This window comes from Typopeltis vanoorti, chromosome 25, assembly GCF_054136105.1.
Source record: "Typopeltis vanoorti isolate ZY-2024b chromosome 25, IOZ_Tvanoo_1.0, whole genome shotgun sequence".
NCBI classification, from domain to species: Eukaryota; Metazoa; Arthropoda; class Arachnida; order Uropygi; family Thelyphonidae; genus Typopeltis; species Typopeltis vanoorti.
In genome coordinates, this window is record NC_143573.1 from 53,125,562 (window position 1) to 53,152,232 (window position 26,671).

General features: G+C 34.2%; 1 protein-coding gene across 10 annotated transcripts in view; it reads left to right on the plus strand.

The window, feature by feature from the left end:
* The window catches only part of LOC150092750 (xylosyl- and glucuronyltransferase LARGE1-like), a 676,688-nt gene that overhangs the window by 211,018 nt on the left and 438,999 nt on the right, over positions 1 to 26,671 (plus strand). For 9 of the 10 annotated variants that reach the window (XM_090414755.1, XM_090414753.1, XM_090414752.1 and 6 more), the window contains one exon: positions 15,865 to 15,998. The exons of the other annotated variant lie outside the window; for it this stretch is intronic. The gene's annotated coding sequence lies outside the window, so the exon portion shown is untranslated. The remainder of the gene's footprint in view (positions 1 to 15,864; positions 15,999 to 26,671) is intronic. 10 annotated transcript variants of the gene reach the window in all.

Consider the following 26,671-nt stretch of genomic DNA (forward strand, 5'->3'; position numbering starts at 1 on the left):
TAGCAAAAGCAGAAGAACAATCTCACGATCTAGAAGAGTGCAGCGACCAAGATTAGTTAATTCAAGGATTTTTTTTTTTCATCAGTTTCTTTAGAATCTGTGGTTTCCACTTCAAACAACTTACAAATGTTTTGAGTGAAACCTCGGGAAGAATTGTGCAACGATAAGGCAACCGCATCTAAGAACTCAGTCGTCTTAAAATAAAATGAAAGAAAAATATGAAAAAATATCGATTCGAAAGAATTCCTGAATTAATCATTAAGTACTATTTTTAGTGCAGTTTCTGCTTTCCTTCTACCGCTATTAAACTCCCTGTCTGACACTAAAAAAATACTAGAATTGAAAATAACCTCTTACAGCTGCAGTCGTTTGGCAGCAAGTTCTACATTACCTAAATAGCACAATAATGAAATCTTTTCTGTTAGAAATGTGCATGTAGGCAACAATGGATGTAGAAATTAGTTGACAATTCATTAAGCTTTTTTTTTGTATCAGTTCTGATGTTATTAATAGTCGTATCTTTACAAACGAAACTCATTTTACAGATGAGTGCATTAAGATGCATTAAAAAAATAAAACAAATTAAAAAGGATACAATTTTATTATAGTTTAGTCATCATTTCAGTTAGATGCATTGTAGGTATTTCACTAGTTCGATTTTTTTTTCCATGCGAAAATAACCGCATGCTGTTTGGGCTCTTAAGAGTTCAAGGAGAGTGTTGTATCAAACTAATTATCTCCTCGCTGAGTGCATTTCTACAGTACAATACTATTGAACCTCTGAGGTTAATATCATTGATGCTCTGACTGTATTGAAACAGATAGCGATATCAAGCAAAAATATTTTTCATATTTTTAAAATAATGTCACTTTTAAAACATTTTTAAAATAATGTGTGTGTGTGTGTGTTACATTTAAAAATACATATTACACATAAAACAAAAAACAAGTCCTTTTTATAGGTGCTTTTGGATTTCAGTCTGCGTTGAACTGAACTCGCGTGTGATAATATCGGAGCAGCAGTCTGCTTCCTACGTAGGTTGCAGATGAGATGCTGCTCGGATTCAGCGACTGAGAGATTCTGGTTTTGCTAGCAATGAAAAGAAAGTTGCATATTCTGTGTGTATAAGTACCAGTAATCTTCATGGCTATGTGCGTAGGCGTATGCGTGTGATTACAGGTACTAGAATTAAATGGCGATAGATTGATGTATATACGGCGGGAGGGGGGGGGCGATCGATCGGGCACGTGTACTTGTTACTGGAGATCGCAAATGGATGCGCTCGTATGGATGAAAAAGAAAAGTGAATCAGAGGATTTGTTATCATTTATAAATTTAGGTTAGGCAAGGGGGGAAGGGGGCAAGGATGTTTAGGTTAGGCAAGGGGGGGAAGGGGGCTGAAAACTCCATATGGGAAATCTCCCTGGATTTTTGTGAATCTAATATTTAATAGATACCGTTTTTTTTTTTTTTTTTTTTTTTTTTTTGTAAATATAAAACATACAAGTGTTTGGTAATTCACTCTAAAATTATAACCTTTGTTGTTCCTAATGAAATTAACAGTATTTTAACACCCTCTGCTCGTGTCAAAAGGCTAATTCTTAAGCATTTCGATTGTTCGTGGTGACTAATACATGAATAGTTGCTAATTCGAATATAAATCAAACAGATAATATTTCCCTTGAGTCCATGGCGTTTCGAAATGTCATTGACTAACCGGAAATGTATCTTGTTCATATCTTTCTTATCCTTCGTACCCAAATTTATTTCTGCAATATCCAAAATTGTGCACTGCTTTTTGTCACTTTTATATAAATAGTAACAAAAAATTATTGTAATTTAACTCCCGCGAGTGACAAAATATAATATGTAGATGGCGCTTAAAGTCAGAATCCACAGCGGTATCGTGCATGTTTAAAAATGAACAAACGTCACACAACGCTTGCAGATAAGGTATTTATCAGCTATATATGTCAAACGTCAAGTTGGCGGATAACTCAAGTTGCCTACGTGACACACTAAAAACTACTCTGTATTTGGCGTAATGCAGTGTTGATGAACACTTCCGCTGGTAAAAGCGCTCGTGATCGATGCCGCACAATGATAGGATGGGCGTAGGAAAGAGCGAAAAACGCATTTCTCTGATTGCAGGTAAAGTCTGAAAGAAAAACAAAGGCAAAAATGGTTTAGGTCTTTTTTTTCTTTCTTTCTTTATTTCGCCCCTTAGCTTTTCTTTTCCATTTTGATGTCCTGTGGGATTGTTTCCTCTTTCTTTGGTAACACATCTGAACCAATTCAGATATTATACATATAACCCAACGATCTCCTGGGCAGCATTAATAAACAACGCATAAAATAAAGAACAGCCGAGAAATGTGTAGCTGCGAGCATTTGCATGCATTGAATTTATCAACGCATTTTTACTTTACGCCTTATCGCATCAGATTTAAATTACGTAAATACTAACGGGAGTCTCCGTGGCTCAGTCAGTACAGACGAAGCCCTTTGGTCGGAAAGACCTGGTTCGATTCCCGTCAGTGACCTGAGGAACCTTTATCTGGTCTCTTTCGACTAAAGGTGAGTTAGCCGCCTCTCATACGTAGGGTGGTGGTGGGGGGGGTTCACCCAGAAACTCGGGTTTTTCGTCCCCCAGAACAGCCAAACTCGCCCCGTGAACACACATGGATTACAGTCATGAATACGTCCCAGCCGTATGCCGGTTCCGAGCCTGGATAAAATTGGGGGGTTGAGGAAAGCAATGGTGAACCACCGTGTAAAAAATCTCACCAGGAATACTTTGTGGGCAATGCCTACGAAGTCACCTCCAGTCGGAAACGACTGAAAGGGAAAATCAGGATCAGTAATACTAACGGCATTTTTAAAACAAACCAATTGAGACATTAAAAACGTCTTAATATCATAATTCATATAAACAGTCATTGCTGGTAAATAAATGCAATTACTTAGAATTGCTGACAAAACATTAGTGTTCAATAATAAACTTTCCTCCTTAAACAATTACTAATGTCATCCATAAACTCTTAGACAAGATATATGCAAAGGAAATAAAACTATCCCTTTATTGTTTCGATAATAACAATTATGAAAGAAGAATACATTAATAGAAGAAGTAGACATTAACGGAACCCTTACGTACATTTCTATCATTAATTATGATTATGATAGCAGTCCTATAAATGAAAATCACATTTTCTGCTCAGTCTAAAATCGATGCCTTTTCGTTATAGCTTTAGCGGACTTGTTCTGAGACTTCTCCATGGAAAACAAGTCTTTGCATCTATAGGCTGAGCAGGTCCCCCCCTTTCTCTTTATCTATATATCTTGTCTGGAATAATAACGTTAGTCTATTATCTCTACAGACAGATGAAAGATAATGGCTGCGCAAAAATATAATATTGTTTTTCGTATTAAAGTAATAAAGATTTGTTACATTTCTGTAAAGGAAAACAAAGAATGATTTGAAACGGGATGCTTTTCTTGACTTAATCAATAAATAAGGCACAACTTCTGCTGCATCTAGAACAAAAATCACCAAAACAACCTCTAATTTGAGAATTACTAAAAACTATGCATGTGGGTTATGTAAGTGTACTGCCTTTCATATACTTTTAATACTGTGAAATGAAATAGGCACTATATTATTAGCTATGGTTCGCTGCACATCTAAGCTGTCAACATAATCTCTGTGCATAATGAAATAATTTTATTTGTTTGACTGAATCTGTTTGTTGAAATACGATGAATGAGACTTATGCCTTCATGTTTCTATAGCAACAGTAGATTGGTTGTGCTTGCGTCAACTATATAATACGTGACAGAGTAATCAGTGTGTTTTCATGTCAGCAGCACATGGTCACTCACGTCGTAACTTTAGTGATAGGATCTTCCTTCACTTCCAAACATTTAAGTTCACCTCTAACTTACGCTAAAAATATACAGATCGACCTTTCAATTGGTCGTTGCGTTATAAGACGATCTAGGAGAAATATAACTAAAAAAAAAGTCGAAATCCTGTGAATTTCCAATTAATATGAAACGAAAATAATAATAATAATAATAAATAAAAAAAACATCGAAAGAGGCACTTCTATTTTCTCATGTTACTGAGTGCAAACTTAGTCTTTAACTTTAAATAACTACAAATAAAAACCTCATCTTGTTCACATCGTTCGCTGTTTTCCTATATTAAATAATTTTAGAAATGCCGACGAAGGCTGCCTGATTAATGACGTGAAGAAGTGAAAGGTATGGTAATAATTATCATGCTGACATAACAGCCTTCAGTTTCTAATACAAACTTCAGGTTTGTTTGTTTTTTTAATTCGAGGTACCAGCTGGGTATCTATTTCTTGACATTCAGCCAACTCAGCGCTCCTAAAAACTCTATAACGCCCACAGGAGACGGAAACTCTCCCCGTTGAGATCACTAGAATAAACAGTGTGAAAACGGAGGCTACATAAACCCTTTGCTTTAGTACGAGAATATAAGCAAAGTTATTTGTCTTTAGTTTACAGCTGTGTTAATGTCAAGGCTGTCTCATAAAGCACAGAATACAACTTACAGGCCCCACGACCATCTAAGTATCTCTGGCTTTCGGTTAGTCTTATACCTAAATATTGTGTATAAAAAGCTCGCGTGCTTCATTGGCCGGTTTTTAAGACAAATATCTGGAAGGAAAACCGTACGAGGCTGGCTAACTCATCTTAAATGGGATTGGAAACGAGGTCTTTCCAAACAAAGGGCTTCGTCAAAACCACTGAGGTAGGAAGACTCTCGTCTATTTCCACTATCCCTCCCATAATGACAATAATTAATTGCAGAAAACATTAATGTAGTTTAAAATGATTAATTTTGCATGATTTTAATGTCAAAGATGATGATGATGACGATAATGTACATTTCCAAAATGTATGTTAATATTCCATAGTAATTTCCTTTGACATGCTCTGATTACGTATTGTTCTTCACTTCATTGATTTTTCGGTATTTTTTCTGTTTTAAGTGTTGACGTGGGCTTTGTGAATACTACTGGTATAAACTCATTTGGTTTATAGTCTGTTGCTAAACTTGAAGCATTCTTAGACATTTTAAATTATCTAAATGTCTTGATATCTTTATCTTTTCGAAAGAGTCATTTAGCATATTTCTGGTTCTACACATAAAACGTTAAAACAGGCTTTTCATAAATATTGATCCACAAAGAGAGTCTCATACAACTTTCTCAAGTCAGTATTCGTAAATTTATTCAGAAATTTCTGAAATCTATTTTTTAAACATTTTATACCGAAAATTAAGGGACCCGTATTTTTTTATACAGTGCGGACCATCTTGTCGGGTACTGTAATTTAATCCGAGTGTTATCATTTTAAATAAACAAAGTGCGTCCGCGAAACACAACAGTAATGGGGCAAATGAAATATGAGAAAAATGTTTTCTCCTAAAGCTAGTTTAGAAATATTTGATAGTCGTTTTATTTCATCAACCACTTTAAACCTAGCATATTAGTAATATCTGCAGTAATACTAGAATACTCCTCAATTAATATAACTAGATCGAAGAATCTGAGCAACTCCATTTTCCTCTCATCATTAGACAGAGCCTATAAGAATGAAGTCAATTCTCCAAAGGAAAAATGCTATGTTTACAGGAAGACTAAATTATTCATAATTCTTTCGCCTTTCTGCAAATATGGGTTTCAAACGGAGGGTAAAAGCATCTTTTATGTATAGAAAGTCATTTGAACTTCTCTAGCGCAGCTAAAATCTGCGATCTTATCTTAAACGGTTATATTTTCGTAGTGGCTATCAAAGAGAAATGCGAGTTTGAGAAGTACGTTGGCGAATCACGTGATTTCCCAAAGATGTCGTTGAAATACATTGGCTGCGCCCGAGATGAGTTTCGTGGCGAAAGTGTGTCTATCTCTTGTCATCATGGCATGCATCCGCACGCAGCCCTTCCTTCTATTGCATCCTAGAATAGTGTAGGACGGCCATTAGCGTTGTTTACGGTCCGCGCACCTACGTGGACGGAGATATAAACAAATTCCGTCAGTATTTAAATTTTCTAAGGAACCGCCCTAGCTACTGTCGTACTTATCAATTTAACAGTTCGCAGATTACGCTCGGGGATCGTTTGTTTTCCTCAAAACCCGGCGGCAGACACATAAGGGAACTAATTTGCATAATCTGTTCAAATTCTAACACGATTTTGGCTCGTTAGCGCACCGCTTCAGAACGCTGACAAGCGAAATTACATGAAAAATGGAAGGCGTGTTTTGTGCAGCCGTCTTCACATTCAGCATTAATCACAATTCCGTCCTGTTCGGCTGGATAAATACAAAAATGGCCTTAATACCTACCTCCGCTGTTCGTACTAATTATACTGCCGACCTAATAAAAGTTTCTCTTAATGAACTTCATTCGTCTTCCGTTTATTGCCCGGATGTAGGTTGAATACTCCGTGGTGTACGCACCAAATTGACGCCTCATTAGGTACGAAGAGAAAGTTGTCCCATGGATTAAACAGACAATCCCGGACTTATTACAGGGGTGTGTGTGTAGACTAAGAGTCGGAAGATTAAACAAAAGCCCTAGCAACGGATGCTCTTGGCGATTTATCATTCGGTCCTACCTAGCGAAATCGTAACTGTTTCCAACAGTGTTTCTGCATTATATTTCCAGCACGTGCGCGAAACTCCGTGAGCATATCAGAATGGTGGAGGAATCCGGGTGGAGCTGAAAGCTTTTTGGGGAAGTGAATAATTCAACACACTCACCTTCTGAAATTTAAGGTATGCTTTATCGGAAGCCTTGCAATCCTCCTTTCTCTGTGCTTATTCCTTAAATGTGGTGATTAGATACATCTATGACAGAGTTTCTTAAAATATGAAAAGCTTGAATATTAAAGCTTTAAAATGTTTCAAAGTAAGCCGGGAGATAATAATAAAAAATCTTGTTTCCCATATATGATGCCTTGGTTTGCCAAGTAGTTAACATACTCATTCTTCAATCAGTAGGCTGAGGGTTTGAATATTTGTGATTGTCTTTAGATAGAAGGTGAATTTAATTGCCCAGGGTGAGTATGAGAATACCACAATGCTTACTGGAGGCCTGAAGTGGCTTGAAAAAGTTCTATGTTTAGTCTCTAGAGCAGGGTTTCCGGATTATGTAAAATAAATTTTTAAAAAAATAAAAATATAAAAAAAAATGATTTTAAAAAATCCGTAACCTGCCCATGGTACTAAAGCACTATAGGTTTACAACCTTTCATGGATGAGAGATACGTAAAAACTGCTGAAAGTCGTTTTTTTTTATGCTAAACGAATCATTCTTTATGTGTATATTAGCTGCCATCTTAGTATAATTTTTTATATATTAATCAGTTTTAAAACATACAGCATATCAAAACTTACAGCAATGTCGTGTGTGGCTAAGTAGTTAAAAAAGGAAGAAGAAATCTAATAGCCGAAACCACAGAACAAGCCAGAAGCTGATACTATAAGTAGTGCTAAACACATCAGCCATCTAGGTGTCAGCTATAATCAAGTAGTTTGCGAACTGGCGCGTGCAAATGCATAGGCGGACATCCTTCAGAAGAGAAGTGAGAACAGACGTCAGTATCAGTCAGGTCGAAAAGATGTATAGAACTTGCACTGGAAGTGAATGCTTACAGTAGAGGGATACTGTAAATGTTCATTATACCATTCTTGTTAGGTACATCTGATCGGCTCACATCATGTTTTTTTTTTATGATAAGGCAATCACTCACAGATCTGACGGTTCTAAAATTTATGATAAAAATTTTTAATGAATTCCAGTTATAAACTTTTTGTAATTTTTAGAACCTTTGTAACTGTAGTTAGGCTGAAGTTTAGATAATAGAAAACCCTGCCTGCTCTCTAGAGAACAAACAGTACTTTCCAGCCATCTCAAGCTTCTAATAAGCAAGGTGGTAATCTTACACTATACGAAGTTCGTCTCCCACCTATAGACTTTCATAAACATTCATACTCCACTGAGATTCGACGGAGCCCGATTTTTGGAGAGCAGAGACGCTATCCATGTAGTGCATCAAGCATATTCTTAACGACTACTTGATTTTCCATCTGGCATATCGCATTGCTCATTCATTCAATGCAAGTGCCTGACAAGGTTCCATGCTATACTTCTCGCAGATGGCCGACCTCAAGCAGACTACCGAAATGAACCTCTTTTGGAAGTTGCGATCGATGCATTCAACTAAAAAGACTGTTATTATACCGTTGAGGAAAGCGACCATCATCATAACACTGCTCCACACAAAGCCATTACATTTTAGCTGTTTTAGCAAACTCCACCCATACAATAGTTCTGAATTCGTGATGACAATTTACTAATTTAAACTCCTGCGTGATTCCCATGCATTTCTACTTTAAAGACTTGCGTGATTCCTATATCTTCCTCCTCCAGAATTTGAGACAATATTAATACGCCACTAAGTACCGCGGTCATTGTGAAAGAGGAAAGAGGAAAACATCTATACCTTTTCGGATTGCGACAACAGGATTTTCACTAAAATAAACACCGGTTTTTCCTGAAAAAAAACTGGTCAGCTTAAACACACGAATTCGATAGATATAATACACACTTCCGATGGCTTCAGCTATCTCGGCGTTAATTCTAAACAATCCTAAACTTATTGCCCTGAAATTACAAATGAATTCAACCAGAGGTTCTTTCAAAAGAATCGAACATAAATCAACCTAGTGGTGTGTAATGTCGTTATTTGTCACCATCTGTATCAATAAAGTCAATAGCTAATCAGCTGGTTCTGGTACCTGGATGGCTCGTGGGCATTGTCATATTGACTTCGTCTTGATAAAATCTGTAAGACCTTTATTGCATATTAATAAAGGTCTCACAGATAAATAAATACTGAATTAATTAATTCAGTATTTGAGTAACTGAGTTGTTTAACCAAGTATTCATTTTGTCGTTAAATCCCATAGTCATAGTTTTTACCCATGTAAAATTTGGTCACGTTGTCCCACTCTACTCTACACATTCATCATCTAGTTCTGCATCGACTTCGTAGAAGTGTCGGAAGAAGCGTGCTCTTTGATAGGAAAGACCAGGATTGGTCCCATATAGAAGTGGCAGGATGTCATTTTTGCAAAATAGAAAAACCTGTTAGAACACCAGAATGGAAATGGAAAAATGAAAAAAAAAAAAAAAAGTGATATAAAATTATGTTGATTTCGATCATTTATTACAGCTAGTTTAATGCAAATGTGGGCTTTATTGCCATGACAATAACGAAATAATATTTGAAAATATTTGAGAAGTAACGACGAATCCTTCCGATTCGTCGAATTATGATAATTAATTCCGACGAATTAATTATCATAATTAATAATTATGGATTAAGGAATCTCAAATACAAAGGTAGGTGGAGCGAATAGTTATTCATTTTCGTACCTGAAATTTATATTCAACTCAAAAACGAATGAAAAAAATCTAAATTCAAAATATTGTAACCAGAAAGTTACAATATTTCCATTTTATTCTCAGTTCATTTTTCTAAGAAAAAAAATTTGTGAAATTAAAGAAATATATGTAGCTGACTTTGGTTTAAGTGCCAGAAATTTTCGACCGAACTCTTGTCACACGGCTGACAGGAAATGACACGCCTGCATCTACCATCGAGCTTTCTTCGGTGACATTTGCAATTATCGTAGGCGGTCTGGGATTAAAAAGGAGCTCGGAACTGTATCGTTTCATTAAACGAATTCGTATGTCACCTCTGATCACATGATTAATTAACAGCCTTTCCTGCTAGGCTTTTTTTATTATTACTTTTTAGACTGTGTTATCAGAACAGCGCAGCAATTATCTAAAGAGTAGCCGTTTTGCGTAGTCATCAGCTGTCATTTGTTAAATTTTTTTTAGTATTTTATCTGAGATTGTAAAGAATAATTTTACTAAAGCTAGAAAGAACTTCTTACTATTAAAAGTCTCTAACAAACGTGAATATGCGGCACGTATATTTTTAACATTAAATTTTACTGTAAGAATATTTCTATTTCGACTATAATTAAATATTCGTAGCTGTGTTCAACTGCAAAGAAACAGCGTTAAGGTTTGATTATAGTCACCAACCAGGAACTTTTTCTAATCCGCATTTTTTAAACCGGTTCTTTAGTTATTCGATCTTTGGGGCAGACAAGTATGGCTTTTTATCCTTTAATTAACCCTAAAATTCAGAAAAGTCAAGTATAGAACTCACACTGTTTCAGATAATAATATATCAGTTAAATTGTAGGATTATGAAATGGCAGAAGTTCGATGCCCTCTTAGTTAAAATAATCGGCAGTCTGAAGTTAACTATCGGTGACAATGAAGAGTGGAGCCTAGCTACCTGGCGATTTCCAAAACATATGTTAGTTAAATGTAAAAGATTTTTGTCTACTTCTTTTGGGAAATAAAAGTCTGTCAAAGAATTTATTTTTATTTATAAATAAAAACCCTCCCTCGGTAATTATGAATTCGATCCATCTTGTTGGATAGTGCTTCGTTTATTACTGACACAGAAATTCCATATATTCATTTATATATTTCTCTCAGTTTAATATGTAATCTACTATTGATAGTCTGATTCAGAGGAGAAATTATACTGTTATGGCGCGTCATCTAAATATAACTGCAGAGAAATGCGTTTAAAAATCTGTGTGTCAAAAAACAGTATCAACGAAATTTATGACAATGATCTTAGAGCATTTGAAAAATTATAATAGATGACAAAATTATTGAACAGCATACAGAATTTAGTATTTGGGATGATGAGTTTAATCTGTCTAAGGATTGATAAGAATCTAGTCAAATAGGACCATCATAGCAAGCAAATAGAACAGAAGACTTGATGATGACTAGGAAGTTCAACGGAAAATTATGCTATAAATAATTTATTTTTGTAAAAACTAAAATAATGTCATTGTCATGTGTTTCAAACTCCTTCACGCTTTATATATTCTTGATGGGCTATATAAACGTCGGCGTATTACACAAGTTTAAGAAGATGGAACGCTTACCATAGCAGGAAATATATTTAAATTACAGCTGTAGTCTTAATGCGACATTATACTTGTAAATTCCTTAATTAACTCGTAAATGCAAAGTTGGACATTCTTTAATAATTAGATTGAACAAGATTTTCCCAAAATATGTTGATCAATTAAAATATGCATATTTCCTCAAACTTTTATAAATATGCCATTTCATAGTATTTGTCTTTTCCTTCTACCATACTATTTTATTCCAATAGCTTTATCATCGTTCAGTTATGCTGTTAAACTGGATCTTTAATTTCTTTTTGGATCTATAGACAGTCCTTATGGATAAGAATTTCTATCTGTTTTGTCCTAACTCCGTATGAGATTTCGAATTCTCTCTCTCTCTGCCCGAGGCATCACGTGGATCAGCTGAAGCGACTGCATTGATAGTGTTGTGGTGTCACTTCTCTGATATTCTTTATCTCTAATATGTTCCTCGATGCGTTGTTCAATAGATTTCTCGGTCTGTGCATAGCATGGTGTCCTGCATTCCCAACACAGTCGATAATCTTGTGGATATTTCAGGGGAGTGTGTCTGAGATTAACGGATGACGCAGTGATTTTATGTTGATGAAAGAAATAATTGCTGTCGTAATTTATGTTCTCTGATTTAGTCAGGTTGCACGGAAAGAAGACTACTATAGAGAAGAGTATTTAAACCTTTGACCTTCTACACCACTGGAAGTTCGCTGCGTTGATTGGTAATGAGCTTCGAAACTTTGCGTTCATTGTAGTAATTTTGACAAATCGGGTTTTTTTCTTTTTTTTTTTTTTTATAAATCGGGGTTTTTTGGCATGCTCTTTCTCATTACTAAATGAAACCACGTTCTCTCGCTCCCACTGTTGAAATGATGCCAGTTCCTGAGATCTGTAATGATGAGGAGAGGCATGTAGATATCTGTCTATATGGGTTGGTTTCTTAACAAAAATTTTTCATTTGCCAGTTTCTTTAGCCAGGTTTAAATCCAAATAAGGAAGTGAATGATTGGACCCTATTTCATAGACGAATCTTATGTTGAGATGTTGGTTGTTGAGATAGTCGAGAAAATCAAAACGTGATGGTTGTCCGCTGCTCCAAATTAAGTAAATATCATAGATACTGAAGCAGGCAAAATAGCTGTAATTATAATAATATCATAGATACATTTCTGCCATATTATTGGTTTCATATGGTATTCTTCCAAACCCCTTTCTTCAAATGTTTCATCAAGAAATTGTTATCTTTGGATAAAACTCTGTACATTTCGTTTTTACCATCAGCAACATCATTCTTGATGAACATAACAATTTAGTGAGCTTTGATATTGTTAATTTACTTACCAAGTAATGCCCTTTTCATAGTACTACACGATAAAGTCCCTAAGAAAACCATGGCGCTTCTCAAACACTGTATTTCATTTGAGTATTTTAAGTACAATGACACCATGCATAAACAAACTGAGGACTAGCCATAGGCAGCCTTCTTTTCTATATTAGCAACTTTTTATATGGGGTTCTTCGGTCAATAAACTCTTGAATATTTCAAGCGACTGAAAGTCTATGCTATGTTGAAATATTTCATGCTGTATACAGGCTGAGAAATCTATTGAGCAACGTATGAAGGAGAATATCAGAGAATTGAAGCCCCAGCTCTATCATCGTATATACTTTCTTCAGTTAATACGCATAATGCCTCGCAGCGAGACACAAAGTTCTGAGAATGAATCCAAAATTTTACACCGATGCTATGACAAAACAGAGAGTAAGAAAAATTGGGAAATCTTGGGAAATATTATTAGATCCAATATATCTTTATGTTAATCCTAGCATCAATTTATTTAAATGCTTCCTAGCCAGCCAGACGCTCAGACGAGAACACGCTAACGTGCCCAACAATGGAAGCATGTTCTCACTTCAGTTAAGTAATCGGAATTCTGCATAACTGTATATTGGTTGTTTCCATGCTTATTTTTTTATGTGCGTTTGTCTGTTAATTCCTTTTCTTCTGAAGTCTTGTGCAAATAAAACGAAACTTGTAGCCTCTGAATAAACTAGTCAGGTCTGTATGTCTACTACTTGTTGCTTTATAAACTGTTGTATATTCATCTATATACTGGCAAAGCTTATATATATTATAGATACATACTGAATCCTTGAAACGTATCGATAAAAAAAAATACGAGGAAATTACTGAAAACTGAGAAGCGTAGCAAAGGTTGTTGATGTAATCTTTGACAATTTAAGTGTTCGTGCACGAGCGCTTGCATGTTGGAAGGTCAACTCTCCTTTGTTAGATGCTCTAGCACATCCATCAACTTCTTTATTGTTACACTCGGTGAAAATAATCACTGAACTAAGGTATATATACTGAAGATGAAAATGATGAAGCATGACACTGTCCCAAAATTATATTTTATCTTCTTGAATTAAAGGGAAAAATGACACCAAATAGGAAAAATTGCTAAAATGTAGTCTTTTTTTCCCCGAAGTATTTTGAGTCATAAAAATAATGTAAAATAATGTAAAATGTTTCTTCTCTTTCATCTGTCAGATGACGAGTTGAATCCCCTATATGTTAATCTTTGCCGTCTGGTTCTATCTCAGGCCACTCCTGTCACCGCTTTGAAGCTCAAGAATTGTGAGAGAGACTGTACCCAAGTTCTTTTTGGTCTACCTCTTGATCGTCTTCCTCCAGTGACTATATTTCAAGACTATATTTCATGACTATATATGGTAATCTTTGAAAGGACATTCTCTGGAGGCGTCCAAACCATCTTAATTGTTGTTTAAGAATTACAGCTATGATACTTTCTCTATAGTTTAATTCGTGTTTGAATTGCTCATTTGTTTTGTGTTATGACCAGTGAGTCTTATTTATTTTTCTTAAGAATTTCATTTCGAATGCCCTGATTTTTTGTTTCTTTCTGACTGAGTGTCCAAGTCTCAGCTCCATACGTTGCTGTAGCTACGTATTATAATGGTTTTTGTAGACTTTTACTTTGAGACTTTTCTGAAATGCTGTTAATTTTCGTATTTTGTTTAATTTATTCATATTAGACCATCCTTGATTAGACTTTTTATTAGACTTAACAATATTGTTATTGTTAAGTCTGTATTTTATTGCTTCTGTTTCTGTGTTGTCGAGGTTGTGAGTAATGAGATTGCCAAGATATGTGATTTTCTAAGTTTATTGAAATTTTGTTTTCTTCCTATTTATTTTATTTTATTTCTTCCTATTTTCATTGTTTTAGTTTTGTTTAGATTGATTTTCATTCCAAACGTTTTGCATTCTTCATTTAAAATTTTTATTGTTTTTTTTTCAACTGTTCTTTAGATTCTGCAAGAATAATAATATTGTTATTATTATTATTGCAGAATCTAAAGAACAGTTGAGATTTAGATTCTGCCATTTATTTGAAGACCTGTAAAATGTTTATCATAGTTTATTTATTGTTCAGGAGTTTAGTTTTAAAGTAAGCAATAAGAATCGTTTTCAGTCTTCACAAGGATTCGTTGTGATGCATCAATTCAGTTATTCGTGACAGAATTTGAGTACTATTTTACATTATCCTGTAGTAATAAATTCCAGCTTACTTCGTTAATACCTTATATAAACCTTTAAAGCTTTTAATGCTTTCTTTTCTTACTTGAACTGATTCCAATGTAGTGGAGAATTCCATGAACAATAAACTTTTATACTGCCCTGATCTCACAAGATACCCAATATACAGTCTACGTCCTTTCTCAAATGATCTTGTCTGTGCTTTCCGCTATGGAATTTTAGTTTTCTGGTATTTCGAGAGATATTTGACCTTAATATGTGTAAGACGTTTGATTATGTTTAGAATAGAAATCTTCTATGGGTCATTTTATAGTTAGTCTTTGGTAAGGATTAGTCAATTTGCTGTCTGCCTTTTTTTTTTTTTGTTGTTACAAATTAATCTCTCCCTCCCCCCAATCTCTCGACAAATTTTAAAATATTCCAATATCCAATTTCAATTCTGTATCTTAGTGATTCGGAAATTTTGCAATAATTGCTCCTTGTTTTCTTCTCCGATTATATCAGAAGGGGGGAAGTTTTTATCAACAAACATATAGGTGGAATATATATGTGCGCAGTGCAAAAAAGGGTGCTCGTAATGATGAAAATCTGTAATACTGAAATATGATAATATGATTTTTTATTAATGCACCTGCGCTATCGAAATCGCATCTCAATTTGTTTAGATGGATATGGAAAAAAAATGCATTCCTCCTACTTATGGATTACCAAACAAACCAAAAGTTTTAGAATACCTACACCACAGCTTTAAGTATTGCTTGCTAGATCATCTCCAACGCAGTTAATGTGGATGTTAGTAAAATCATGCAGTCTCACATCTCGTTAAAAAAATTCTTATCTTTAATAATTAGATGTTCAGGCAAGATTAAATTGCTTTTCTTGAAATAAAGTTAAGCTGCCGACCGTGGTTATTATAAATATATTGTGTAATCTTCAACTTCCACAAAAAAGTCGTTAAACCGGTATAACGATTTGATTTGTGAACTTGTGTACAAACCGCTATCCTCGCCGCTAACGCCACCTGCGATTATAGTGAAAAATGAAGATTCGAAGTGAATTTCAGATTAAAATTCTAAATGAATTTCACTACATTGTTAAACACCGTCGAAACATTGTAATTATTATAATTTTATTTATCGATTTTTTTATTTTAAAATAATAAAAAACTTTAATACTAGGAAAAACACTGATAGTAAATTTTCTTATATTTATAGTTTGATGGATAGAAGAGCATCGATAAAAAGCGGACTCCTCTGTTTCCAGCCATATAAGACACAAAATAGTTTATCTACTGTTTCAGGATTTGTGCGCTCATCATAGTTAGTTTACTTTTTTTGATCCAAGAAAGGTAAATATCGTTCATTTAAATTATTCGTAAATCCCTATTAATATTTTTCGTGTTTTAGAAGTAAAAAAAAAAAAAAACGTTCTTCTCCGCTCAAATTTTACTGTTAATAATAATTATGGAGTAATATTTCACTCAAATATCAAGTATCAATTCGTATTTAACACATCTGATGCAATTGGATAATCAGAATTGTTTATTTGGACTATTCACTGGGTCTCCTTATAAGGGCAACTCTACTTTATGAAAAGAACTGACAACTTCCAATTATATTGCAAATTTTTTTTTTTTTTCATTGTGAACACCTCTTTCTTAAGGCAAGTCAGCAGAAGAGAGAACTATTCCGTTGTACCCATCTTTTTTCAGGTTTCCACTGAAATCTAAGGCGTAGAATATATTCTTTTTCTGAATAAAGTTCTAAAATGTGTAGATCTCAAATTGCAGTGCTTCATATTTAGACCAGTTGTGAGGTTGAGGTACTTGCCTGCTTGTGCGGATATGCAGTGACTGCGTTTACTTCTACCAACGCAGTGAACTTATGACAAACAGTGACTTTTATATAAGTTCCAGGAGAATAGAAGAACCACGTGCTACGCAAGGATTTAGAGGACTTGAAAGGCGAGTCTTTGTGAGAACGGACATTTTTTTTTTTTTATTTATCCAAGTTGTGCTTCCTGAATCCATTCCTTTATACTTGAACACAAAGAACGTCCTTCTTTTAAAAGAAGGATAAACGAAAGAAAGAACTTTTGTGTTATTACTGGAGCAATAGCTGAGAGAGAGAGAGAGAAAGAGAGAGAATCAGTGTTTCTTTTTTTTATTTATTGTTGTAATATATGTGTGATAATAGAAAATTAAATTTTCTATTATAACTACAAAAAGTTTTGTATTGAACAATAACTGTATCGCTTATTGGAAGAAAAACAAACTGTATGTCTATATATAACAGTCATGCAATGCAATACACTAATTCAGGGTGATTTTGCATTTGAAGCAGCCTAACTAATTTCGGTGTTATGAAAACTTTGCTAATTCCAGTCTTTACTTAATTTTTTAACCAAACCACAGAAATAATAACTGCATCTGATTTAGGTTATATATTTCATTTTTTCTAGGGAAATTAAATGAATAGAAAAGAGATAAATACAGTCATTTCATATCCTTAAAAAAATTATTACAATTTAATGAAACATGGGGAGTTAATGAGTTTTAAGATTCTTAAAGGTTAAGGTTCTTACATGTGGTTTTATCAGTTGATTTAATATCATTTCTATCTAGGTGTTTATCAGAATTTTTTAGCCCCCGTATCGTATATTCAACACTGCAACTAGGTCAAAATAACGTTCCGGTTCCTTTGTATTCTTATCACAAAAGTAAGACTGAAATTCCTATTGAGAAATTTCATATTTTCTCAAATGGACGTTTCCTTAAATTAATTCAAAATTATCTTGAAAAAGTCTTCACTAGGAGAGACCAAAATGATTAACCTTGTGAGCGCATCTTTCAGTAATGCAGGTGGTAAATCTGGAGTTCTTGTTCTGCGTTCTTTGACCGGAAAACTGGAGTTTGATTTTATTTCTTGTGAAATGTTTTAGTTAAGACTTTATACTAGAAATGATTATTTATGGGATGGATATTGTGAAAAAAAATTAAAATATTTCGCCAAAATATTTGGTTTTCTTATCGTTTTGAGCATAAATAATGCTCAAAAGGATCATACTGACAAGTAGGTTGACGGATGGATGGACGAAAGACAGCGAAATGTCTTCCGACTATCCATCGTAAATATCGCCGTCGTTTTTCGAATATTTAAGGTATATCATCTTAAAGAAATGTAACATTTCTTCTTTTTCTACACCTTCACATCCCACTCCTCCGATGTACACAGAGAAGAACGACACCAATGGCGGCCAGTGAAAAATTTAAGTGTGGGTGCTGCATATACAAAAAAAAAAAAAAAAAAAAAAAAAAAATCCTCCCTTGATAATCAGTAACGAATTTATTAATAAATAAATTTACATATTAAAAATTGTTTTATTAAAAATATTTCATCCTCACCACGAACAAACACCAATTATAAACGTTTCGTATCAATAGCAATGACAAGCGCAAATAAATATCGGCGATAGACCGCAGTGCATTTGTTTCATGTAACGATAATTGAAAAAATAATTATTTTAATATTTTCAACAGTGACACTCGTCATAATTCAGCCTTGTATCTATAATATATAAATAATTATATGTTATTTTAACAGAATAAATAAGATTTGCAAAAAAAAAAAAAAAACAGTTCACCACGAACAGGCACCAGTAATAAACGTTTCATATCTCACAGAAATAACGCGCGCAAGCATACGATACACTACCCAAACGAGCAGTGTCGGGATCACTTGTAACGTGCAATGAGAAGCGCAAACGAATATCGGCGAGTCTAGCTGCAATTGGCCGAATGGGATAATTCCGACACTGCGTTAGATCTCAGTGCCTTTGTTTCGTAATCTAAAGCGTTAATGGAACAATTCCAATTATTAACTATTCAATCAATGCCAAAACATAAGCTGTAACCTTTAACATGTTGTATTGCATTTATATAATGTTGTAAGCATTGTTATTATTTATAAACACAAAATTTAAACAAAATAGAAACAAAATTTAATCCCCCCCCCCTTGGGGATGCTGCAGTGTCGCAGTGCTTATTCAGAGCCGTCACTGAACGACACATGCTCTTTGGTGGGAAAATCTAAGGTACGAGCCCCGTTGACAGAAAAAATAGTCGCAGTTACAGCTGATTAATTGTCTCATACACGGGGAAATGGATCGGCATAATTCCATTACTTGCCTTGCCACATTTTTAAATGTCTATTCCAATTCCCTTATAATTCTCTTATCGTTTTTAAAATTCTCGTCATTTGGATGAAATTCGCAATGAAGGGATAGCGCTAAAGGCAATCAAAGTGGATTTATACTATTATCAAATTAAAAGAGCTACAGTTCACAAAAGTAAATACATAAATAAAATGAAAAGCTGACAAATCATTTTTTCCAGTATCATCAGAAAATTTAATGCTAATCAGCATCAAATCTGATAGATACGGAAAGATACAGTAAACTGAAAAATCAGACTTTTAAATCGTTTGATCGTTTTAGTCTTTACTCTTTAATGTTTCATACTTTTATTAAGAGCCGAAAGTTAATCTGAAGTGATGGTCATTATTGTACCTAACCTTATTGAAAAAAAAAGTTTTATTTTTTTAGTAAATATATCACCTTGTTTCTATCATTAGAATCTAGAATTATAATTGTTTGCCTTTTCAGTCTTTAGTAGTAAATCGGTATTCTTACGGATGCCGAATACTAAACTAACCTAACTCGTTAGGTTAGTTTTGAATACTAACCTAACGAGAAACATGGCTGACATAATACATATAAGAACAGCAGCAATTTAATTACTTCCACCAACAAGGAATGTCTCTAAAAAAGAAGCCAAGGCATCCGTAAGAATTACTGATTTACTACTAAAGGCTGACAAAGGCAAACAATCGTAAATCTAGATTCTAATGATAGAAACAAGGTGATATATTTACTAAAAAAACAATACATACAGGCGTTTAGAATATGACCTCACTTGGAGCATTCTTAATGAAACAAACGGCTTGACTAAGGGCCTTTCTAAGTGACTAAAGGAATTAAATATCAAATTACATCGGAACACCCAAGATCCATAAGATGGTATCCCATTACAACTGACTGTGGATGTGAGACATTCTCCAATGTATAACCTTGCTGAATACTTAATAAAGCTTCCAACTCCTAATGTCGGAAAAACAACTTCCTACATCAAGAACTCAAAATATTTCATCAGCAAAATAAAGGACACCAATTTGGATTCTACAGATATATTAGCCAGTTTAGACGTAAAGAGTATTTTCACTAAGTGCCTAGAAAAGAAACGATATTGCTATTGAAAGAGCAATTCCAACCATACACCGTGAGCAAAGCTCACGCTGTCTAGATATCATCTTCTTTCAATTCGAAGATACTTACTATGAGCAAGAAGAAGGTTTAGCTATGGGATCATCAATTTTCATCTATCTTTGCTAATATACATGAAATCTTTTGAAGAGATTGCCAATACCATAGTAAACCAAAAAATATGGGCACATTATGTCGGCGATATTTTCCTTTTCGTTTGGCTGGGATCCAAAGAAACATTTAAAGGTTTCAACAATTTCCTGAAGAGTGTAAACCTTAAAATCCGTTTCAAAGCGTAAATTGAAGAAAATCTGTGTTCGTCTGAGTCACAAAACAAAATAGATTTTAACTTAATTATAACTTAAAGCATTTGTACAGGAAATTATTCAGCACTAGTAGATATTTGTATTCTATTATTCTACTTCTCATCATCATCATCTTGTCCAGAAATGGGTATCATAAAATTTAAAGACAGAGTGTGCACCATATCAAGTAACAACAATCGAAAGGAACAAGAAAATATTATATTTTCTTGTTCAGAGTAAAGAATGGTAAAATGGTAAAGAATGACTACAATCTAAAAACTGTTAATAACGTCCTACACCAGATGTCGCTGCAAACCTGCATGAAAATATTAATTGAAAGTGTAGTCACTACTCTACATCAAGAACATCACAAATAAAATAGCTAGTAAAAATAGTACGACCTTAAGTTGCCATCACAACCATGAAATAATCTCCATGGTGTTTAGGTCATCCAAACAACCTCATTCATCTCTCAAGAAGCCAGGTGTTTATAAAATATTCTGCGCATGTGTCATGCTTTGTAATTGGGACGTTCAAGAGAAATTATGAAATTAAGGACGCACATCAAAAAAAAAAAAAAAAAGCACACAAATCAGGCCTGGTTTATCGTACTACAAGAAAAAAAATACTTAAATTGGAAACTAGCAAAAATGCCGTGTGCTACATTTGTAAGTTTCAAGACGCCACCGAAAAAATGACACAATGTCCAACACAGCGCAATGAAAATCAAGTCTTATCCTAAACCAACTTTAGTCGGCCTACTTATATAACAGACCTAAAATTCGAGAACTAGGTTATGGCAGACGTTATAGAGTACAGATCAACAATAAAGTACGTGTGCGACACGTACTTCAACATTGAAATACGCATGAATGGAAGAATATTCCTGCTGCGACGTATCAGAAATTGGTTGAAAGCATGCCCAGAAGGGTATTTACTGTCATTCAGGCCAAAGGCGGCTCCACTCGGTGCCAGAAATGTAATTAACGCATTTTTGAGCACAACTAGGTGTCCAAATACTTTTGTCAACATAGAGCGTATACAGTAGTTCAACCCCCCCCCCCTTATCCGCGGGGGATGCATTCCAAGACTCCTCGCGGATAGTATCGTACCCTACATATATGCTATGTTTTTTCCTATACATACATACCTATGATAAAGTTTAATTTATAATTGGACACAGTAACAGATTAACAACAATAAGTAATAATAAAATAGAACAGTTATAACAACGTACTGTAATCAAAGTTATGTAAATGGAATCTTAGCAACCTCAACACACGTTTTCTTTATTATTTCTTTATTATTTTATGAAATCGAGAACTTTCACCTTTTCACTTAAAAGGAAACACTTTACGGCTTCTCTTTGGCATATCCGAATTGCCAGCATCGCTACTTTTGCACTTTATTAAGTAAAATAAGGGTCCATTATTAAGTAAAATAAGGGTTACTTGAACACAAGCATTGCAATACCACGACAGTCGATCTAATAACCGAGAACTACCCAGAATGGCGCAATTTAAAACTTAGGAATTGTTTATTTCTGGAATTTTCCAGAAACATAACTCAAAGATCTGGAGGTGGTGTCATGGTGTGGGGCATACTCTCTTGGTACGGAACGGGTACACTGATATTGCTGGAAGGTCGGGCGTCTTCCACGGAATATTTGAACCTTGTTGCCGATCATATCCATTCTGCAGTGTTGATTTTTTATCCATCAGGTACCGGTTGTTTCATGGACGACAATGCTACTGTCCATCACACAATAATTATTCAGCAGTGGTTCAGCGAACATGAGAACGACTTCCATCATCTTCCCTGGCGATCACAAAGCCCGGATCTGAACTATTGAGAATGTATTGGACATGTAAGAAAAACAGATTTCGAAGCAAGGTCATCTTCCGTCAAATCTGAGCCAGTTCAAGGACTGTCTCGCGAATGCTGGTATATTATAGACGTAGATTTACGTAATGTAATCTAATACCTTGTGGAATCTGTGTCAAACCACGTGTATGCTGTAATTCGGTCTAAAATAGGTCCAACAGAGAGGTCTAATTTCGCTTTTATTCCACATAAATTTTTTCAATTAGCTTTCAATCTGTTATATTTCCATGTTCAATTTTCTATCGTTTTTAAAAATTGTACTTCAATTAACTGAAATCATTTATTTCTTCTGTAAGTTATTCGATGAGAATGCAGTCGATGCCTTACATGTTCTTGCGTATTTTCATAGTTTTTGTCTTTGCATTGCTGTTTTCATATTATTTCAGAATTTATTAGGAATTATCATTTCTGATGTCAAACTCGAAAATATTCAACTGAGCTCTTTAGACAGATAATGTTGAACTCCTAAATAAATTCAATGCAAGTCTTCAGGATTCCTTAACAAAGTTGAATAACTGCTGTTTTACAGATTTGGTATAGAAACAAAAATTATCAAAATACAAGGAAACAACCACCTGTATTCTTAATGGAGAACCTTTATAAAAATTAAAACGTGAAAAAACCTGTACTCCATAAATTCACTTCTCTTTTTGTAATAAATTTATTTATTTATTTTAATAAATAGTTTTTCCAGCAAATTCAATGTAGACCCTATCGAGCTCAGATAAACAGATCCCGTTGACAGTAGTATTGCTTATTTATTTCAAAGGTGATAAAGAATGCCAAGTGCTACCAGTTATATAAATAATGCTAATGCAACCAATTATATTGGTCGTAGATGTGAATAGGCTAAAAATGTGAACGAATGATAATGGCTCTCAATTTAATGGTAGTAAGTGAAAGTTATGAGGTTGGTGTGATAAGATTACCGACGGCATATTATATAAGCGGGATTATGCTACGCGAAACTAATGAGGCTAGAGATCTTGCAGTTATGGCGGATAGGAAGTGGAAGTTCAAATATGACATAGCAAAACATTAGAAATATAGCTCATGGGATAATTACGGTGTTGAAACAAACATTGGCATGTAAGGATAAGGAAGTCATTTTGCCTATTTCCAAGGCCTTGATATCAGATTTGCACTCCTTGGTTTGGAAGGGTTAGAGAAGCTGTAGAAAATGTGCAAAGTAAAGTTACAAAGATTATATTGGGATTATGGAAAGTATATTATGTGGACAGATTGAGAGTATGTGGAGTGCAGACTGGGGAAACAAGAATGATTCCATAGAGGTCTATAAACTTCTGAAAGTGTGTTATAGGATATCGTCTGATGAAATTTTCTTTATACGGAAGACCGGGAATTAACACGGAAGTATCCATGGTAGTTAAGGTTGTGCGCGGTTTAGAAACGGGTAGGCGCTAGATTTTTCTCGCACATAGCAGTGAGTGAGTGATTGGAACAGTTTGCCTGTTGAAGAGGTGAGCGCATCTAGTGTGAATGCGTTTATGAGAAATATGACAGCTGTTGCGGTCGAAGTATGATCTCTTTCGGTGAGACCTTGGCTACCTGGGAGTTTCAGATGATGATGATAATAATAATAAATGCAAATACTCTACAAAAATATAAACAACTTCGTTAGGGTATTTGTAACGAACTATAGCCAGCTGTAATAAGTATAATTAGTTAACTTAATATTAAAAATATGAATAAGCGGTTAATTCGTCTTCTTAAGTATTCTGCAAATGAGCAGGTTCTTCTCTCAATAGCAAAAACTTTCCTTCCACTCTTTTCTGTTCTAAGCCTTCTCTTTCAAGGTTGTGTACCTGTCTCCATTCAACATGTCATCTAGCATTGTTTTCCTTACTCTTCCTCTGGGTCTTTTTCAGTCTATTTTTCCTTCGATGGCATCTCTGATGATTCCATTTCCTTTCAGAATATGTCCGATCCAGTTTCCCTTTCTTCATTTTGTCCTCTTTAACAGACTTCTTTCTTCTCTTACTCTTTTTAAGACCTCTTCATTAGTTATTTTATCTGTCCATTTAATTTTTTCAATTCTTCTCCAAATCCACATCTCAAAACTTTCCAAAATATTAATTTCTTCTTTTTTCAATGTCCAAGTTTCAGATGCATAGAGGGCAACACTCCACATATAATATTTTATTAGTCTTTTATACATATTAGTCCTTAATACTGATATTTCACTACTTGTTACAAAGGAATCTTGGGAGGGAGAGAGAGAGAGAGAGAGAGATGAAACAATAAATCTTATTTTGAATTTGAAGACGCCCGTAGATGTACATTGTTCACAAGGTGCTCAGGAAAAATACAATTTCCTCATCAGTCTCATTTGCAAACGAAAAACTATTCCACGTTTTTTGTAACAAGTTTACAATACAGAATGTTTCTATATTTATCCTTCCTGTATGATTGACATCTAACCGCACACAATAATTCTGATATATTCAACGTAGATTAAGATCCGAAAATGCTAAGGATTTTAAAGACACTATTAATGACTTTAATAAATTCTTGTAAACATAATCATTGTTTACCAAATTCTGATGGCAGAACCTAAATGAAGTAGGAGTGTAATATCATAAAAAAGTGTCTGCATGTTTAACACTAGTTTTGTATCCAGTTCTTATTTGTGTGTGTGGGGGGGGACAATTTACAGTCAAGTCATAACATTATTTATTTACCACCATAAAAAAGGTTAAAACATTAAAACCACCATAAAAAGGTTTATAAAAATTCTAATTAATTGGAATTGATTAATTCTAATTAATATTGCAATGGGTATTAATCCTCTCTCTCTGCAAAATCTGTATGTGTATCTATTACGTGTTTTTCTGGTCGCTTCGTCTGTCCTGATGAAACAAGAGGAAAAACCCTTCCGTTGCCGTATTAAGAACGCTTACTCACCTTCACCTGAAAAGCCTTTATAAAGGTTCTTTATCTGAAGGGATTCGAATCCAGGCCTTTCCAAAAAAAGGATATCATTATCGACTGAACACAGAAGCTCTTTATATTATTTTATATTTTTGTAATAATAATTAAAATTCACTAAATATTACTTGAATAAGCAGGAGTTATATGAATATGCTTCTGGAACAGGAAAAAATAATACAGACAGGACGAAAAAGGAGACCAATATTTTGCAAAAAAAAAAAAAAAAGAAAAAAGCATATCAAATTCATATATTCGAGAATATGAAAATTTTAGTTTTCAGTTGGCAGAAGTGAATACCAATTGGGAATATTAATTATTGGAATCGATGGTTACAATTATTATGGTGCCCAGAAAAATCTCCACACTTTTCTGTTCAGCGTGACGTAAGTGGAGCAGTTTTTATATCTTCTTCTTTGTAAAGACTAAGATTTTTGGCAAGACTATTATTGATTGTCACTTAGGGATCCTCAAAAGTACAACCACCCTAAATGGTGGTTGTACTTTTGAGGAAGGAGAATATGAGAAAATATAGACGACAAATCTAGAATAATTCATGTAGCCAATGCTAAACTATTACGTTTTTTTTTCTAATTAGATATATCACGTACATGTTTTTAAAATCGTTTTCAATCATTTAAAAATTAAAAACTTCTGAATACAAATTATATCAAGCTAATCAAACTAAAACTATATAAAATTATATTAAACTACACTTATTAAATTTACAAAACGGAATTTTATATATATATATATATATATATATATATATATATATATATATATATGCCACATACAAGAAGTTGCTTAACTTGTGGCATAAAGTGCCTTGTGAGGTTGGGGATTAATAGAGAAAGAGTCTTTTGATATTATTTTCGAATAGCTAGCGGTTGCAGTGATTGGAAAAGTTTTTCTTTGGTAGGCAATTCCACAGAATAGGGACAGATGGAATGAAAGAGAGAATGAAGACAGTGGATTTGCAATTCACTGTCTTCCTTCTCATTGCCTGTCTGTGAGAAATATACGATATGGGAGATAATGTGTGACTAATTAGATGCATGTCTCTTTTTACTTGCGTTCAGTCGCTATCGACGTGCCCCATTTTTGCTAGACATCCCCACTAGATATGAATCCCGTCTAGAACTCGTGAACCTTTATAAGGGTTTTTTTTAATTGACGGCGAGTTAGCCGTCTCTTATATAAGGAGGCAGAAGGTTTTTTTTCGGAAACTTGGGTTTTTATTTAAATAGCAAACAGGCTAAAAGAACACACGAAATTTACAAACATAATAAACTGGCCTCATAGTCTTACTTGCTTTGGTTGTAATTCCAAACAACGACAACAACCAGAACAACTTATTACTCGAATTAAATGTAAAAGGAAACCTACCTTCAGAATCATGAACAGATTTATTAATATTGGTCTTTATTTTACCTCATCAACAAGTAAATTTGTGTACTGAACTGTTATCTAGAACGAAATTACTCGAATTAATAATTTGGGAATATATTGACTATTAAGGGAAATGTGTACTTTTGAACATTTCTTGTTTGCATAAAATTAA